The sequence below is a fragment of the Lissotriton helveticus genome, chromosome 7 (assembly GCF_964261635.1).
Source record: "Lissotriton helveticus chromosome 7, aLisHel1.1, whole genome shotgun sequence".
Lineage (NCBI taxonomy): Eukaryota > Metazoa > Chordata > Amphibia > Caudata > Salamandridae > Lissotriton > Lissotriton helveticus.
In genome coordinates, this window is record NC_136068.1 from 3,541,659 (window position 1) to 3,558,540 (window position 16,882).

Genomic DNA, 16,882 nt, shown 5'->3' on the forward strand with positions numbered 1-16,882 from the left:
GAGATATCCTGCCCCAGCCATAGACCCAGGAGATACCCTGCCCCAGCCATAGACCCAGGAGATATCCTGCCCCAGCTTTAGCCCCAGGAAATATCCTGCCCCAGCCTCGGCCCCAGGAGATAACCTACCCCAGCTCCAGGAGATATCCTGTCCCAGCCATAGCCCCAGGAGATATCCTGCCCCAGGAGCTATCTTGCCCCAGCCTCGGCTCCAGGAGATATCCTGCCCCAGCCCTAGGAGATATCCTGCCCCAGCCACAGGAGATATCCTGCCCCAGCCGCAGGAGATATCCTGCCCCAGCCTCAGCCCCAGGAGATACCCTGCCCCAGCCATAGACCCAGGAGATATCCTGTCCCAGCCGTAGCCCCAGGAGATATCCTGCCCCAGCTTTAGCCCCAGGAAATATCCTGCCCCAGCCTTATCCCAGGAGATATCCTGCCCCAGCCTCGGCCCCAGGAGATAACCTACCCCAGCTCCAGGAGTTATCCTGTCCCAGCCATAGCCCCAGGAGATATCCTGCCCCAGGAGCTATCTTGCCCCAGCCTCGGCTCCAGGAGATATCCTGCCCCAGCCCTAGGAGATATCCTGCCCCAGCCACAGGAGATATCCTGCCCCAGCCGCAGGAGATATCCTGCCCCAGCCTCAGCCCCAGGAGAGATCCTGCTCCAGCCTCAGGAGATACCCTACCCCAGCCTCGGCTCCAGGAGAGATCCTGCCCCAGTCTCAGCCCCAGGAGATATTCTGCCCCAGCCCCAGGAGATATCCTGCCCCAGCCTCAGCCCCAGGGGATATCCTACCCCAGCTTCGGCCCCTGGAGATACCCTGCCCCAGCCATAGCCCCAGGAGATACCCTGCCCCAGCCTCAGTCGCAGGAGATATTCTGCCTCAGCCATAGCCCCAGGAGATTTCCTGCCCCAGCCATAGCCCCAGGTGATATCCTGCCCCAGGAGATATCCTGCCCAAGCCGTAGCCCCAGGAGATATCCTGCCCCAGCCATAGCCCCAAGAGATATCCTGCCCCAGTATCAGGACCAGGAGATATCCAGCCCCAGCCTAGGCTCCCGGAGATATCCTGCCCCAGCCCCAGGAGATATCCTGCCCCAGCCATAGCCCCAGGAGATATCCTGCCCCAGCCATAGCCACAGGAGATATCCTGCCCCAGTCTCGGCCCCAGGTGATATCCTGCCCCAGCCTCGGCCCCAGGAGATATCCTGCCCCAGTCTCAGCCCCAGGAGATATCCTCCCCCAGCCATAGCCCCAGGAGATATCCTGCCCAAGCCTCCGCCCCAGGAGATATCCTGCCCCAGCAATAGGAGATACCCGGCCCCAGCCTCGGTCGCAGGAGATATCCTGCCCCAGCCTCCGCCCCAGGAGATATCCTGCCCCAGCAATAGGAGATATCCTGCCCCAGCCTCTGCCGCAGGAGATATCCTGCCCCAGTCGTGGCCCCCAGAGATATCCTGCCTGATCCTCGGCCGCAGGAGATATCCTGCCCCAGCCATAGCCCCAGGAGACATTCTGCCCCAGCCTCAGCCCCAGGAAATATCTTACCCCATCCTCGGCCCCAGGAGATATCTTTCCCCAGCCTCAGCTCCAGGAGATATCCTGCCCCAGTCATAACCCCAGGAGATATCCTGACCCAGCCTCAGGAGAAATCCTGCCCCAGCCTCAGCCCCAGGAGAAATCCTGCCCCAGCTTCGAATGTCTGACAAAATATCGAAATCAAAAATATCGAAATACAAAAATATCGGAACAAAAATATCGAAGTCAAAAATATAGGAATCCTATCCCTAACAAGGTAAGTACAAAAATATCGAAAAAATAATATCGTAGTACAAAAATATCGATATTAAAAATATCGTTTTTTTAAATGTATTAATAATAATGTAAAAATAATTATAAAATACATATAATGTTACAAATATTAAATAAAAATATTAAAACATAATTAAAAAATTAAAACTAATACATATACATTTAAAATAAATTAAAAACTTAATAATTTAATGTAATTTTATATTTTTTAATTTCATTTAATTGATTTAATTTAAATTTATTTTATTTTTACCCTGTACGACTGTACCCCAAAACCCCAAAACTGACCCTGAACCCTAAAAATACCCCTTTACCCAAAAACCCAAAACTGACCCTGAACCCTAAAAATACCCCTTCACCCATGAACTGAAAACTGACCCTGAACCCTAAAAATACCCCTTTACCCAAAAACTGAAAACTGACCCTGAACCCTAAAAATACCCCTTTACCCATGAACTGAAAACTGACCCATAACCCTAAAAATACCCCTTTACCCAAAAACTGAAAACTGACCCTGAACCCTAAAAATACCCCTTTACCCAAAAACTGAAAACTGACCCTAAACCCTAAAAATACACCTTTACCCAAAAACTGAAAACTGACCCTGAACCCTAAAAATACCCCTTTACCCATGAACTGAAAACTGACCCAGAACCCTAAAAATACCCCTTTACCCAAAAACTGAAAACTGACCCTGAACCCTAAAAATACCCCTTTACCCAAAAACTGAAAACTGACCCTGAACCCTAAAAATACCCCTTTACCCATGAAGTGAAAACTGACCCTGAACCCTAAAAATACCCCTGTACCCATGAACTGAAAACTGACCCTGAACCCTAAAAATACCCCTGTACCCAAAATTAATTAATATTATTTATTTACCAATTAATTATTAATTAAAATATGTACAAACATATATCAATTAATTAATTATTATTAAATTACTTCCCACCCTATTCCCCTATAAACCCATAACCCGCTACAGAACATATTTATCTATTAATAAATTAATTACAAATAATTAAAAATTAATTCTCAATTAATTAATTAATAATTCCTACTAATTAATAATTAATTTAACATAATTAAATTACTTCCCACCCTATTCCCCTATAAACCCACAACCCGCTACAGTAGTAAAAGACAATATTTAATAAAATAACATTAAAAATAAATAATAAAACATAATAAATACAATATAATATACACTAAATTTATTTAAAAATTGATATTAGTAACATCAAAGTTATTAATTTCGATATTATTAACATCGATATTTACAACTTCGATATTACTGATATCATGCCAATATCGATATTTAGACTGTCGATATTACTTACCTTCGATATTTTTGTATATCGATATTTAAACTTCGATATTTTTGCATATCGATATTTAAAAATCGATATTTTGTCTGTGTACCCCAGCTTCAGCCCCAGGAGATATCCTGCCCCAGCTTCAGCCCCAGGAGATATCCTGCACCAGCCCTAGGAGATATCCTGCCCCAGCCTCAGAAGATATTCTGCCACAGCCCTTGGAGATATCCTGAACCGGCCTCAGCCCCAGGAGATACCCTGCCCCAGTCTCAGCCCCAGGAGATCTCCTACCCCAGCCGTAGCCCCAGGAGATATCCTGCCCTAGCCTCGGACCCAGGATATACCCTGCCCCAGCCATAGCCCCAGGAGATACCCTGCCCCAGCCATAGCCCCAGGAGATATCCTGCCCCAGACTCAGCACCAGAAGATATCCTGCCCCAGCCTCAGCCGCGTGGATATCCTGCCAAGCCATAGCCCCAGGAGATATCCTGCCCCAGCCAGCCCCAGGAGATATCCTGCCCCAGCCTCGGCCCCAGGAGAGATTCTGCCCCAGCCATAGCCCCAGGAGATACCCTGCCCCAGCCATAGACCCAGGAGATACCCTGCCCCAGCCATAGACCCAGGAGATACCCTGCCCCAGCCATAGCCCCAGGAGATACCCTGCCCCAGCCATAGCCCCAGGAGATATCCTGTCCCAGCCGTAGCCCCAGGAGATATCCTGCCCCAGCTTTAGCCCCAGGAAATATCCTGCCCCAGCCTTATCCCAGGAGATATCCTGCCCCAGCCTCAGCCCCAGGAGATAACCTACCCCAGCTCCAGGAGATATCCTGTCCCAGCCATAGCCCCAGGAGATATCCTGCCCCAGGAGCTATCTTGCCCCAGCCTCGGCTCCAGGAGATATCCTGCCCCAGCCCTAGGAGATATCCTGCCCCAGGCACAGGAGATATCCTGCCCCAGCCGCAGGAGATATCCTGCCCCAGCCTCAGCCCCAGGAGATACCCTGCCCCAGCCATAGACCCAGGAGATATCCTGTCCCAGCCGTAGCCCCAGGAGATATCCTGCCCCAGCTTTAGCCCCAGGAAATATCCTGCCCCAGCCTTATCCCAGGAGATATCCTGCCCCAGCCTCGGCCCCAGGAGATAACCTACCCCAGCTCCAGGAGATATCCTGTCCCAGCCATAGCCCCAGGAGATATCCTGCCCCAGGAGCAATCTTGCCCCAGCCTCGGCTCCAGGAGATATCCTGCCCCAGCCCTAGGAGATATCCTGCCCCAGCCACAGGAGATATCCTGCCCCAGCCGCAGGAGATATCCTGCCCCAGCCTCAGCCCCAGGAGAGATCCTGCTCCAGCCTCAGGAGATACCCTGCCCCAGCCTCGGCTCCAGGAGAGATCCTGCCCCAGTCTCAGCTCCAGGAGATATTCTGCCCCAGCCCCAGGAGATATCCTGCCCCAGCCTCAGCCCCAGGGGATATCCTGCCCCAGCCTCAGCCCCAGGGGATATCCTGCCCCAGCCTCAGCCCCAGGGGATATCCTTCCCCAGCTTCGGCCCCTGGAGATACCCTGCCCCAGCTTCAGCCCCAGGAGATATCCTGCACCAGCCCTAGGAGATATCCAGCCCCAGCCTCAGAAGATATTCTGCCACAGCCCTTGGAGATATCCTGAACCGGCCTCAGCCCCAGGAGATACCCTGCCCCAGTCTCAGCCCCAGGAGATCTCCTACCCCAGCCGTAGCCCCAGGAGATATCCTGCCCTAGCCTCGGACCCAGGCTAAACCCTGCCCCAGCCATAGCCCCAGGAGATACCCTGCCCCAGCCATAGCCCCAGGAGATATCCTGCCCCAGACTCAGCACCAGAAGATATCCTGCCCCAGCCTCAGCCGCGTGGATATCCTGCCAAGCCATAGCCCCAGGAGATATCCTGCCCCAGCCAGCCCCAGGAGATATCCTGCCCCAGCCTCGGCCCCAGGAGAGATTCTGCCCCAGCCATAGCCCCAGGAGATACCCTGCCCCAGCCATAGACCCAGGAGATACCCTGCCCCAGCCATAGACCCAGGAGATACCCTGCCCCAGCCATAGCCCCAGGAGATACCCTGCCCCAGCCATAGCCCCAGGAGATATCCTGTCCCAGCCGTAGCCCCAGGAGATATCCTGCCCCAGCTTTAGCCCCAGGAAATATCCTGCCCCAGCCTTATCCCAGGAGATATCCTGCCCCAGCCTCAGCCCCAGGAGATAACCTACCCCAGCTCCAGGAGATATCCTGTCCCAGCCATAGCCCCAGGAGATATCCTGCCCCAGGAGCTATCTTGCCCCAGCCTCGGCTCCAGGAGATATCCTGCCCCAGCCCTAGGAGATATCCTGCCCCAGGCACAGGAGATATCCTGCCCCAGCCGCAGGAGATATCCTGCCCCAGCCTCAGCCCCAGGAGATACCCTGCCCCAGCCATAGACCCAGGAGATATCCTGTCCCAGCCGTAGCCCCAGGAGATATCCTGCCCCAGCTTTAGCCCCAGGAAATATCCTGCCCCAGCCTTAGCCCAGGAGATATCCTGCCCCAGCCTCGGCCCCAGGAGATAACCTACCCCAGCTCCAGGAGATATCCTGTCCCAGCCATAGCCCCAGGAGATATCCTGCCCCAGGAGCAATCTTGCCCCAGCCTCGGCTCCAGGAGATATCCTGCCCCAGCCACAGGAGATATCCTGCCCCAGCCGCAGGAGATATCCTGCCCCAGCCTCAGCCCCAGGAGAGATCCTGCTCCAGCCTCAGGAGATACCCTGCCCCAGCCTCGGCTCCAGGAGAGATCCTGCCCCAGTCTCAGCTCCAGGAGATATTCTGCCCCAGCCCCAGGAGATATCCTGCCCCAGCCTCAGCCCCAGGGGATATCCTGCCCCAGCCTCAGCCCCAGGGGATATCCTGCCCCAGCCTCAGCCCCAGGGGATATCCTACCCCAGCTTCGGCCCCTGGAGATACCCTGCCCCAGCCATAGCCCCAGGAGATACCCTGCCCCAGCCTCAGTCGCAGGAGATATTCTGCCTCAGCCATAGCCCCAGGAGATTTCCTGCCCCAGCCATAGCCCCAGGAGATATCCTGCCCCAGGAGATATCCTGCCCCAGCCATAGCCCCAAGAGATATCCTGCCCCAGTATCAGGACCAGGAGATATCCAGCCCCAGCCTAGGCTCCCGGAGATATCCTGCCCCAGCCCCAGGAGATATCCGGCCTCAGCCATAGCCCCAGGTGATATCCTGCCCCAGCCATAGCCCCAGGAGATATCCTGCCCCAGTCTCGGCCCCAGGTGATATCCTGCCCCAGCCTCGGCCCCAGGAGATATCCTGCCCCAGTCTCAGCCCCAGGAGATATCCTCCCCCAGCCATAGCCCCAGGAGATATCCTGCCCCAGCCTCCGCCCCAGGAGATATCCTGCCCCAACAATAGGAGATACCCTGCCCCAGCCTCGGTCGCAGGAGATATCCTGCCCCAGCCTCCGCCCCAGGAGATATCTTGCCCCAGCAATAGGAGATATCCTGCCCCAGCCTCTGCCGCAGGAGATATCCTGCCCCAGTCGTGGCCCCCAGAGATATCCTGCCTGATCCTCGGCCGCAGGAGATATCCTGCCCCAGCCATAGCCCCAGGAGACATTCTGCCCCAGCCTCAGCCCCAAGAGACATCCTGCCCCAGCCTCAGCCCCAGGAAATATCTTACCCCATCCTCGGCCCCAGGAGATATCTTTCCCCAGCCTCAGCTCCAGGAGATATCCTGCCCCAGTCATAACCCCAGGAGATATCCTGACCCAGCCTCAGGAGAAATCCTGCCCCAGCCTCAGCCCCAGGAGAAATCCTGCCCCAGCTTCAGCCCCAGGAGATATCCTGCCCCAGCTTCAGCCCCAGGAGATATCCTGCACCAGCCCTAGGAGATATCCTGCCCCAGCCTCAGAAGATATTCTGCCACAGCCCCTGGAGATATCCTGAACCGGCCTCAGCCCCAGGAGATATCTTGCCCCAGATGTAGCCCGAGGAGCTATCCTGCCCCAGCCATAGCCCGAGGAGCTATCCCGCCCCAGCCTCGGCCCCAGGAGATATCCTGCCCCAGCCTCGGGTCCAGGAGATATCCGGCCCCAGCCGTAGCCCAAGGAGATATCCTGCCCCAGTTGCAGGAGTTATCCTGCTCCAGCCTCTGCTCCAGGAGATATCCTGCCCCAGCCCTAGGAGATATCCTGCCCCAGCCTTAGCCCCAGGAGAGATCCTGCCCCAGCCTCAGGAGATACCCTGCCCCAGCCTCGGCCCCAGGCGATACCCTGCCCCAGCCATAGCCCCAGGAGATATCCTGCCCCAGCCTAGGCCCCAGGAGATATCCTGCCCCAGCCAGCCCCAGGGGATATCCTGCCCCAGCCTCGGCCCCAGGAGAGATCCTGCCCCAGCCATAGCCCCAGGAGATATCCTGCCCGAGTCATAGCCCCAGGAGATACCCTGCCCCAGCCATAGACCCCGGAGATATCCTGCCCCAGCCGTAGCCCCAGGAGATATCCTGCCCCAGCCTTAGCCCCAGGAAATATCCTGCCCCAGCCTTAGCCCCAGGAGATATCCTGCCCCAGCCTCAGCCCCAGGAGATATCCTGCCCAAGTCATAGCCCCAGGAGATATCCTGCCCCAGCCTCGGCCCCAGGAGATATCCTGTCCCAGCCATAGCCCCAGGAGATATCCTGCCCCAGGAGCTATCTTGCCCCAGCCTCGGCTACAGGAGATATCCTGCCCCAGCCCTAGGAGATATCCTGCCCCAGCCACAGGAGATATCCTGCCCCGACCGCAGGAGATATCCTGCCCCAGCCTCAGCCCCAGGAGAGATCCTGCTCCAGCCTCAGGAGATACCCTGCCCCAGCCTCGGCTCCAGGAGAGATCCTGCCCCTGTGAACCCCCTCTCCCCTCCCCCCGTGCTCACCTCAGGAGTGAAGCAGAAGAAGAGTCTTTGCTGAGGCTGAAGGCCGGAGCCTCATATACCCGCCCGACCCTCTGAGCACACAGGGAGGAGGAGGGGCTGCGAGGGGGGGGGGGGAGGAAGGGCAGCGGAGGTGGGAGGGCCGTGGGGGGGTTGTTTCCCTCTGGAGCATTATTTGAACAAAGCTTCTATTCAGAACTCGAGATAACGGGAGGAATCTGTGGCAACCGAGGGAGGGGGGGGCAGTATCACCCCTCAGGACACTCTGGGGCGTAGAGTGTCACGCATGGGGCGTGAGATCACGGGCTCAATGCAGAACCTGAGACTGATGACCGGCGGGGTGTCTGTTTCACTCTTGGTAAAGAGGGTCACTCACTGAGTGTCACTCACTGGGGCTTTGACACACCTTGGTGCAGTGTCACTCATTAGGACTGAAGCTCACACCCTGGAGCAGTCTCCACCACTTGGCGTGAGACTCACAACTTCGTGCAGTGACACTCACTGACAGTGAGGCTCACAACCTGGGCAGTCTCTGTCACTTGGCGTGAGACTCACACCTTGGTGCAATGTCACTCATTGGGAGTGAAGCACCCACCCTGGAACAGGCACTCTCATGTGGTGGAGACTCACACCTTGGTGCACTGCAATCATTGGGAGTAAGACTCACACCCTGGGCAGTCTCTGTCACTTGGCGTGAATTGCACACCTTGGTTAAGTGTCACTCATTGGGAGTGAAGTTCACACCCTGGAGCAGCTTCTCTCATTTGGCGTGAGACTCACATCTTGGTGCAGTGTCACTCATTGGGAGTGAGGCTCACACCCTGGGCAGTCTCTGTCACTTGGCGTGAAACTCACACCTTGGTTAAGTGTCACTCATTCGGAGTGAGGCTCACACACCCTGGAGCAGGCACTCTCATGTGGCGTGAGACTCACACTTTGGTGCAGTGTCACTCATTGGAGTGAAGCTCACACCCTGGAGCAGTCTCTGTCATTTGGCGTGAGACTCACATCTTGGTGCAGTGTCACTCATTGGGAGTGAGGCTCACACACTGGGCAGTCTCTGGCCTTTGGCGTGAGACTCACACCTTGGTACAGTGCACTCATTGGGAGTGAAGCTCAAACCTTGGAGTAGCCTCTCATTTGGCATGAGACTCCCACCTTGATGGGAGTAAGATTCACACCATGTTCAGTATCTGTCATTTGGCGTGAGACTCAGACTTTGGTGCAGTGTCACTCATTGGAAGTGAAGCTCACATCCTGGAGCAGTCTCTGCCACTTGGAGTGTGTTGGACCGGCCCCATGAAGGGCTCGCTCCCTCCCCGCATGACAGGGAACAGACACCGGCTCTCCGGGTGCTACCGGCAGAAACAACCCGCAACCCGTCCCCTACGGGACGCCTGCTCCCGGATTATCTCTGTGTCACGGGCCCGGGCCCCCGTCAGTCCCATTGCCCGGCCCAGCCGCCATCTTGGACACTGCACCACGCGGCCGCGTGGCCTCAGTTCGACCCCAACCCTGGGCCTGGCCAGGCCCCGACATCCCGGCACCACCATCCACCCAGGAGGTGAACGGACCACTTGGCAGGTTAATGGGAGAAAGAAGTGTCGATGGCTCTCCCCCGCCAGGGGCCGATCGCCCCCAGCCTCCCCGGGTGCTGGCTCCACCCCCCTGCTGGGTGTCTGGACTCCCTCATCCCGGACCTCCCGACCTCCCAGTGCGAGGGTCCGGACATCAAAGGACGCCAGACCTATAACTGAGGCAGCACCAGAGCAGGAAGGGAGTTGTATCCTGGAGTCGAGAGACCCCGAGAAGAACTCATCCTTGACGGACTGCTGGCGCTGCCGCAGCCCTGCCTTGTGAACTATCGTCCTGCCTGCTGGCGCTGCCGCGGCCTTCTGCAACCTTCATCCTCGTGGGACCTGCTGGCGCTGCCGCGGCCCGTTGTAACCGTCATCCTCGTTGGGACCTGCTGGCGCTGCCGCGGCCCGTTGCCACCTACGACCTCTTCGGGACCTGCTGGCGCTGCCGCGGCCCGTTGCCACCTACGACCTCTTCGGGACCTGCTGGCGCTGCCGCGGTCCGACCCGTCCGAACGCCGAGCTCGAGGATTGTGAGCCACCACCGTTTCACCTCAGTACTAGTCGGTACCAAGACTGTCCCGCTACCCCCTTTCCCTACTAGAGACTAGAATTGAGAGGATCATCGTGTCCTGATTCCCTTGTATCGTACTACCTTACTTCGAGAATTGCCTATAAAGGGTGTTAATCTGATCTTCGTGTGGTGTCCATCTGTGGGGGGGGGAGTTACTTGTCTGTACGATTCGCTGGAGACGGCCCTCACCGGAGGCCTCTCCCCTTGTGCTCGGCCGACCCTCCAGGTCCCCGTCTAACAGAGTGAGACTCACATCTTGGTGCAATGCCACTCACTGGGAGTGAGGGTCACACCCTGGAGCAGCCTCTCTCATTTGGCATGAAACTTACAACTTGGTGCAGTGTCACTCACTGGGAGTGAAGCTCACACCCTGAAACAGCTTCTCTCATTTGGCATGAGATTCACATATTGGTTCAGTGTCACTCATTGGGAGTAAGACTCACACACCATGGAAATGTTTCTCTCAATTGGCATGTGGTTCACACCCTAGGCAGCGTCACTAATTCGGAGTGAGGCTGACACACTGTGAAGTCTCTGTCATTTGGAGTGAGACTCATTCCTTGGTGCAGTGTCACTCATTGGGAGCAAGGCTCACATCCTAGGCAGTCTCCGTCATTTGGCGTGAGACTCAAACCTTGGTTCAGTGTCACTCGTTGGGAATGAAGCGCACACTCTAGAGCCGCCTCTCTCTTTTGGAGTGAGTTTCACACCTTGCTGCAGTGTCACTCATTGGGAGTGAGGTTCACACCTAGGCAGTCTCTTTCATTTGGCGTGAGACTCACACCTTAGTGCAATGTCACTCATTGAGAGTGAGGCAAACACCCTGGTGCAGCCTGTCTCATTTGGTGTGAGACATACCTTTGTCAAGTGTCACCCACTGGGAGTGAGGCAAACACCTTGGATGGGACTGATACCATGGTGCAGTGTCCCTCACTGATTGTGAGGTTCACACCTTAAAGCATTGTTACTTAGAAAGCACTGTGGATCAAAGACTCGTTCTTTGGGTGAGTCTCACACCTTGGTATATACTGTCAGAGTGGTGACTCACACCCTGTGGCACTGGCTCTTGACTGGAGGGGACCTCTCAAATTGGTGCAGTGTCACTCATTGGGAGTGAGGCTCACACCCTGTGGTACTGACTTTTGCACAGGGGTGACGGGAAAGGTGTCCGCATATGAAGAGATGGAAGTGAGCGGCTCAGGAAAGGTGTCTACATATGAAGACATGGAAGTGAGCGGCTCATCGTCAGGGCTGACGGGAAAGGTGTCCACATATGAGGATATGGAAGTGAGCGGCTCATGGTCAGGGGTTACGGGAAAGGTGTCCACATATGAAGAGATGGAAGTGAGCGGCTCATGGTCAGGGGTGACGGGAAAGGTGTCCACATATGAATAGATGGAAGAGAGCGGCTCATGGTCAGGGGTGACGGGAAAGGTGTCCACATATGAAGAGATGGAAGTGAGCGGCTCATGGCCAGGGGTGAGGGAAAGGTGTCCACATATGAAGAGATGGAAGTGAGCGGCTCATGGTCAGGGGTGACGGGAAAGGTGTCCACATATGAAGAGATGGAAGTGAGCGGCTCATGGTCAGAGGTGACGGGAAAGGTGTCCACATATGAAGACATGGAAGTGAGCGGCTGATGGTCAGGGGTGACGGGAATGGTGTCTACATATGAAGAAATGGAAGTGAGCGGCTCATCGTCAGGGGTGACGGGAAAGGTGTCTACATATGAAGACATGGAAGTGAGCGGCTCATGGTCAGGGGTGAAGGGAAAGGTGTCACATATGAAGATATGGAAGTGAGCGGCTCAGGAAAGGCGTCTACATATGAAGACATGGAAGTGAGCGGCTCATGGTCAGGGGTGATGGGAAAGGTGTCCACATATGAAGAGATGTAAATGAGCGGCTCATTGTCAGGGGTGACAGGAAGGTGTCCACATATGAAGACATGGAAGTAAACGGCTCATGGTCAGGGGTGACGGGAAAGGTGTCTACATAAGAAGAGGTGGAATTGAGCGGCTGAGGGTCAGGGGTGACGGGAAAGGTGTCTACATATGAAGACATGGAAGTGGGCGGCTGAGGGTCAGGGGTGACGGGAAAGGTGTCTACATATGAAAACATGGAAGTGAGCAGTTCATGGTCAGGGGTGACGGGAAAGGTGTTTACATATGAAGACATGGAAGTGGGCGGCTGAGGGTCAGGGGTGACGGGAAAGGTGTCTACATATGAAGACATGGAAGTGAGCGGTTCATGGTCAGGGGTGACGGGAAAGGTGTCTACATAAGAAGACATGGAAGTGAGCGGCTCATGGTCAGGGGTGACGGGAAAGTGTCCACATATGAAGAGGTGGAATGGAGCGGCTGAGGGGCAGGGGTGAAGGGAATGGTGTCTGTAGGGGAGTAGGGTTTGCTTCCTATGGTCACCCCCACTTTTTGCTGTGATACTCTGGTTTTTCGCCTTTAATGTGGCTGTGGGCCTGCTAATCAGACCCACATCCCAGCTGTTCTCTCTCTAAATTGATACCATGCACTTTAGGTGCATACCAGATTGGTTACTGGGTCACCCCTGTGAGCCCCTGTATAGTATACGATAGGTACCCAGGGCATAGGTGCACCCTAGGCCTACCAGGGGCTGCAGCATGTATTGTGACACCCCTGGTTTGCCTTCCAAACTGACACCACAGGTCTGTTCACACAGCCTGGGTAAGGTAGTTTAATCACCCCTTACTTAGATATAGTATCCCTATATCTACCTTTACATATAGACACATATACACCTATAAGACACTCCTATGGCAGGCCTTGACAATCCTAGAGGCAGAGTGCTTGGTTTTATGTGAGAGGGTGCTCTGGCATGAGCTGAGCCCCTCTGCAGCTTTCGGAACCATCTCCTTATAGCTGTTCTATGATATACCCATACCATATGCTCTTAAGTGCATTATAATCCTCGCGGTTAATGCTAACTTTGGTTTGGCTTTATCAAAACATATTGTGTAAGGTGTCAAACACTTTGCAATACTACCCCCCCCCCTCCGCCAATTCTGGCGGCGGGGATAGCATTCTACCCTTCTAGAGGGAAAAGACATGTAGTTACTGCTTTACCCGGTTAAAGTTAAACAGAGCCTCAGCATCACAAAATGGATGCCGCTGCCACAGACACGAGTCTAACCTCCTGCAGCTGGCACCTCCCCAGACAGGCCTTAGTGTATTGGGGCAGGGAGGGCTGCAAAACGAGACACTGCCTGGGGCACACAAGGTGCTCCATGCATAGTCCGGTTCAAACCAGTTGCTGGGGCACTCCAGCCCCAGCTCTGGCGCAAAACTGGACAAAGGGAAAGGGGTGTAACCACCCCCTTCTCAGGTCCACCCATAGGAGGGACCTAGCAGGTAATCCAGCCCCCATCCTTAGTATAAGTATAGGAGCTGTGTCCCTGGGACTTTAGATTATCCAGGAAAGAAACTTTGATACAGAACTCTTGGACCTTCGACATTCTATACCGACTAGAAGATGTAAGACATCTTCCTTGTGGTCAATGAGTGACCAACCTGTTCAAACAGGCACCATCAGCAATTTTGCCAGTCTGCAGTTTCTAGGATCCCGACAGAAACTGACGACCCTGCGACTAAAGAACTGGACTTATAGACTTCTCTGACAATGACCCACATCCACAGCAAAGCTGAGACACGTGGCGGACACGAGAGACGTGGGACCGGACATCTTGGACATCCTGCATTTTGCTAACTGCACTCCTTTCCTGAAGCCTCAGTAAGTTGTGCATCGGGGTACTAGAACCCCTAGCCCCGAGCATCATTTGACCTGAAGCCCAGGCCCCCACACTCCGCGAGTGTCCCGTGGGCCCCGCCTTCACATTTGCGCTCGACGCATCTTCCCGGCTCCTTGTCCGTTGGCTAGTAAGCCCCCCGAAGACGCCATCTTGAAACTACTTTGCTTTTCTGGTTGCTCTTGGCTTGCTCCAGCTTTCCTCAAATGGAGAAGTGCCACAGACCTTGCTGGTCTGCACCAGAGCCAATCTTGACATCCTGCATAGGTTGCGGTTGTCAAGGCTTTTTGGGTCCAATCCGAATACCGACACGGCTCAATGAATCTAGATCCATCGTGTAACAGCTCGAATCCAACTCCTGGTTTTTGTCGATGCCTCCTGGACCTCGTGGCTGAAGAGACAAGCTCACCATCTTCACCTGCAAAGCACCAGACATCACCTGGTTCCTTCCTGGTCACTGGCTAGTGACCCAGACTCTGTCCCCTCTGCTTTCAGGTTCTTCACATCTCCGATCCACCCTTGGATCCACCCGGACACTTCTCCTCTGGTCGCTTGCAGCACTTCTTTGCAGCTCTCCATAGAAAACGACGACGAAACCCGACATGAAAAGACACCTATGCACCCAACTTCCTTGGGTGAGGTAACAGGAGTACTCCGGTGCTCCCGTGGGTATTGACTCTTCAAGTGTCCTAGTTTAAAAGGGTTCCATCCAAGTCCATCCGGAAGCGTCCTTTATCTTTAACTTTGTAACTTTTATGAACACCATAGAAAGTCAATGGGAATCCGCGCCTGTGTTTAAGCACTGCACGCGGCTCCCGTGGGTTTCCTACTTCCTAACCTTTGGTTATTTAGTGTAGCCCCAGCGATTCTATAGGCCCCAGGCCAGCTTTATAACTCTCACGTGGTTCTTATACCACTTTCTTAGTATATGGTTAGTGAGGCCCCTAGGGCATAACGTATACTGTGCAACTTATCATATGTTAATTGAGTAACTTGTATTGTACTTTTACCTCTGACCTCATAAAGAGACCAGAGGGGTTGTGTTTAGAATAAATACATATATATTTGATATATACCTTGTGTGGTGTCCTTTCATTTCGTATTCAAGGGATTATAATTGGTAAAACAGCTGGCTTCACATGCTCTCTGAAGTCTTAGCCTATGACTGCTGGTCCATGCTACCACTAGGATAGCTGGTCTGTAAGGTTGACTTTACAACCACCATCAATAAGGGTTGTTTGGACTGGTGCAAGGTGCCCACTAGAATTGTAGACAACATATGCCAGGCTAACTTCTCACAGGCAACTCTTCCTGTCCAGCAGGGGGGGCAGTTCTTCCTGTCCAGCAGGGGGCAGCGCCTCCTGTCCAGCAGGGGGGCAGAGTCTCCTGTCCAGCAGGGGGGGCAGCTCTTCCTGTCCCGCAGGGGGAGCTCTTCCTGTCCAGCAGGGGGGGCAGCTCTTCCTGTTTAGCAGGGGGAGCACTTCCTGTCCAGCAGGGGTGCCAGCTCTTCCTGTCCAGCAGGGGGAGCTCTTCCTGTCCAGCAGGGGGGGCAGCTCTTCCTGTCCAGCAGGGGGAGCTCTTCCTGTCCAGCAGGGGGGGAGCTCTTCCTGTCCAGCAGGGGGGGCAGATCTTCCTGTCCAGCAGGGGCAGCTCTTCCTGTCCAGCGGGGGCGGAGCTCTACCTGTCCAGCAGGGGGGCAGATCTTCCTGTCCAGCAGGGGCAGCTCTAACTGTCCAGCAGGGGGAGCTCTTCCTGTCCAGCAGGGGGGGCAGATCTTCCTGTGCAGCAGGGGCAGCTCTTCCTGTCCAGCAGGGGCGGAGCTCTTCCTGTCCAGCAGGGGGGCAGTTCTTCCTGTCCAGCAGGGGGAGCTCTTCCTGTCCAGCAGGGGGAGCTCTTCCTGTCCAGCAGGGGGGAGCTCTTCCTGTCCAGCAGGGGGGGGCAGATCTTCCTGTCTAGCAGGGGGAGCTCTTCCTGTCCAGCAGGGGGGGAGCTCTTCCTGTCCAGCAGGGGGAGCTCTTCCTGTCCAGCGGGGGGGAGCTCTTCCTGTCCAGCAGGGGGGGCAGATCTTCCTGTCCAGCAGGGGGAGCTCTTCCTGTCCAGCAGGGGGGGAGCTCTTCCTGTCCAGCAGGGGGAGCTCTTCCTGTCCAGCAGGGGGGGAGCTCTTCCTGTCCAGCAGGGGGAGCTCTTCCTGTCCAGCAGGGGGGAGCTCTTCCTGTCCAGCAGGGGGAGCTCTTCCTATCCAGCAGGGGGGGGCAGCTCTTCCTGTCCAGCAGGGGGGGGCAGCTCTTCCTGTCCAGCAGGGGGAGCTCATCCTGTCCAGCAGGGGGGGGCAGATCTTCCTGTCCAGCAGGGGGAGCTCTTCCTGTCCCGCAGGGGGAGCTCTTCCTGTCCAGCAGGAGGGGCAGCTCTACCTGTCCAGCAGGGGGGAGCTCTTCCTGCCCAGCAGGGGGGAGCTCTTCCTGTCCAGCAGGGGGAGCACTTCCTGTCCAGCAGGGGGGGCAGCTCTTCCTGTCCAGCAGGGGGAGCACTTCCTGTCCAGCAGGGGGGGCAGCTCTTCCTGTTTAGCAGGGGGAGCACTTCCTGTCCAGCAGGGGGGGAGCTCTTCCTGCCCAGCAGGGGGAGCTCTTCCTGTCCAGCAGGGGGAGCACTTCCTGTCCAGCAGGGGGAGCACTTCCTGTCCAGCAGGGGGGGCAGCTCTTCCCGTTTAGCAGGGGGAGCACTTCCTGTCCAGCAGGGGGGGCAGCTCTTCCTGTCCAGCAGGGGGAGCTCTTCCTGTCCAGCAGGGGGGCAGCTCTTCCTGCCCAGCAGGGGGGGGGGCAGCTCTTTCTGTCCAGCAGGGGGGCAGCTCTTCCTGTCCAGCAGGGGGCGCTTTCCAGATTAAACAGCATTGCTCATTTT

The 16,882-nt window shown here is 55.6% G+C and overlaps 1 protein-coding gene across 1 annotated transcript in view; it reads right to left on the minus strand.

Annotated features, from left to right (window-relative positions):
- Positions 1–8,081, minus strand: part of APOC1 (apolipoprotein C1) — a 38,063-nt gene extending 29,982 nt beyond the window's left edge. Inside the window, exon 1 of the mRNA XM_078651265.1 lies at positions 8,057–8,081. The gene's annotated coding sequence lies outside the window, so the exon portion shown is untranslated. The remainder of the gene's footprint in view (positions 1–8,056) is intronic.
- Between the last annotated feature and the right edge of the window lie 8,801 nt (positions 8,082–16,882).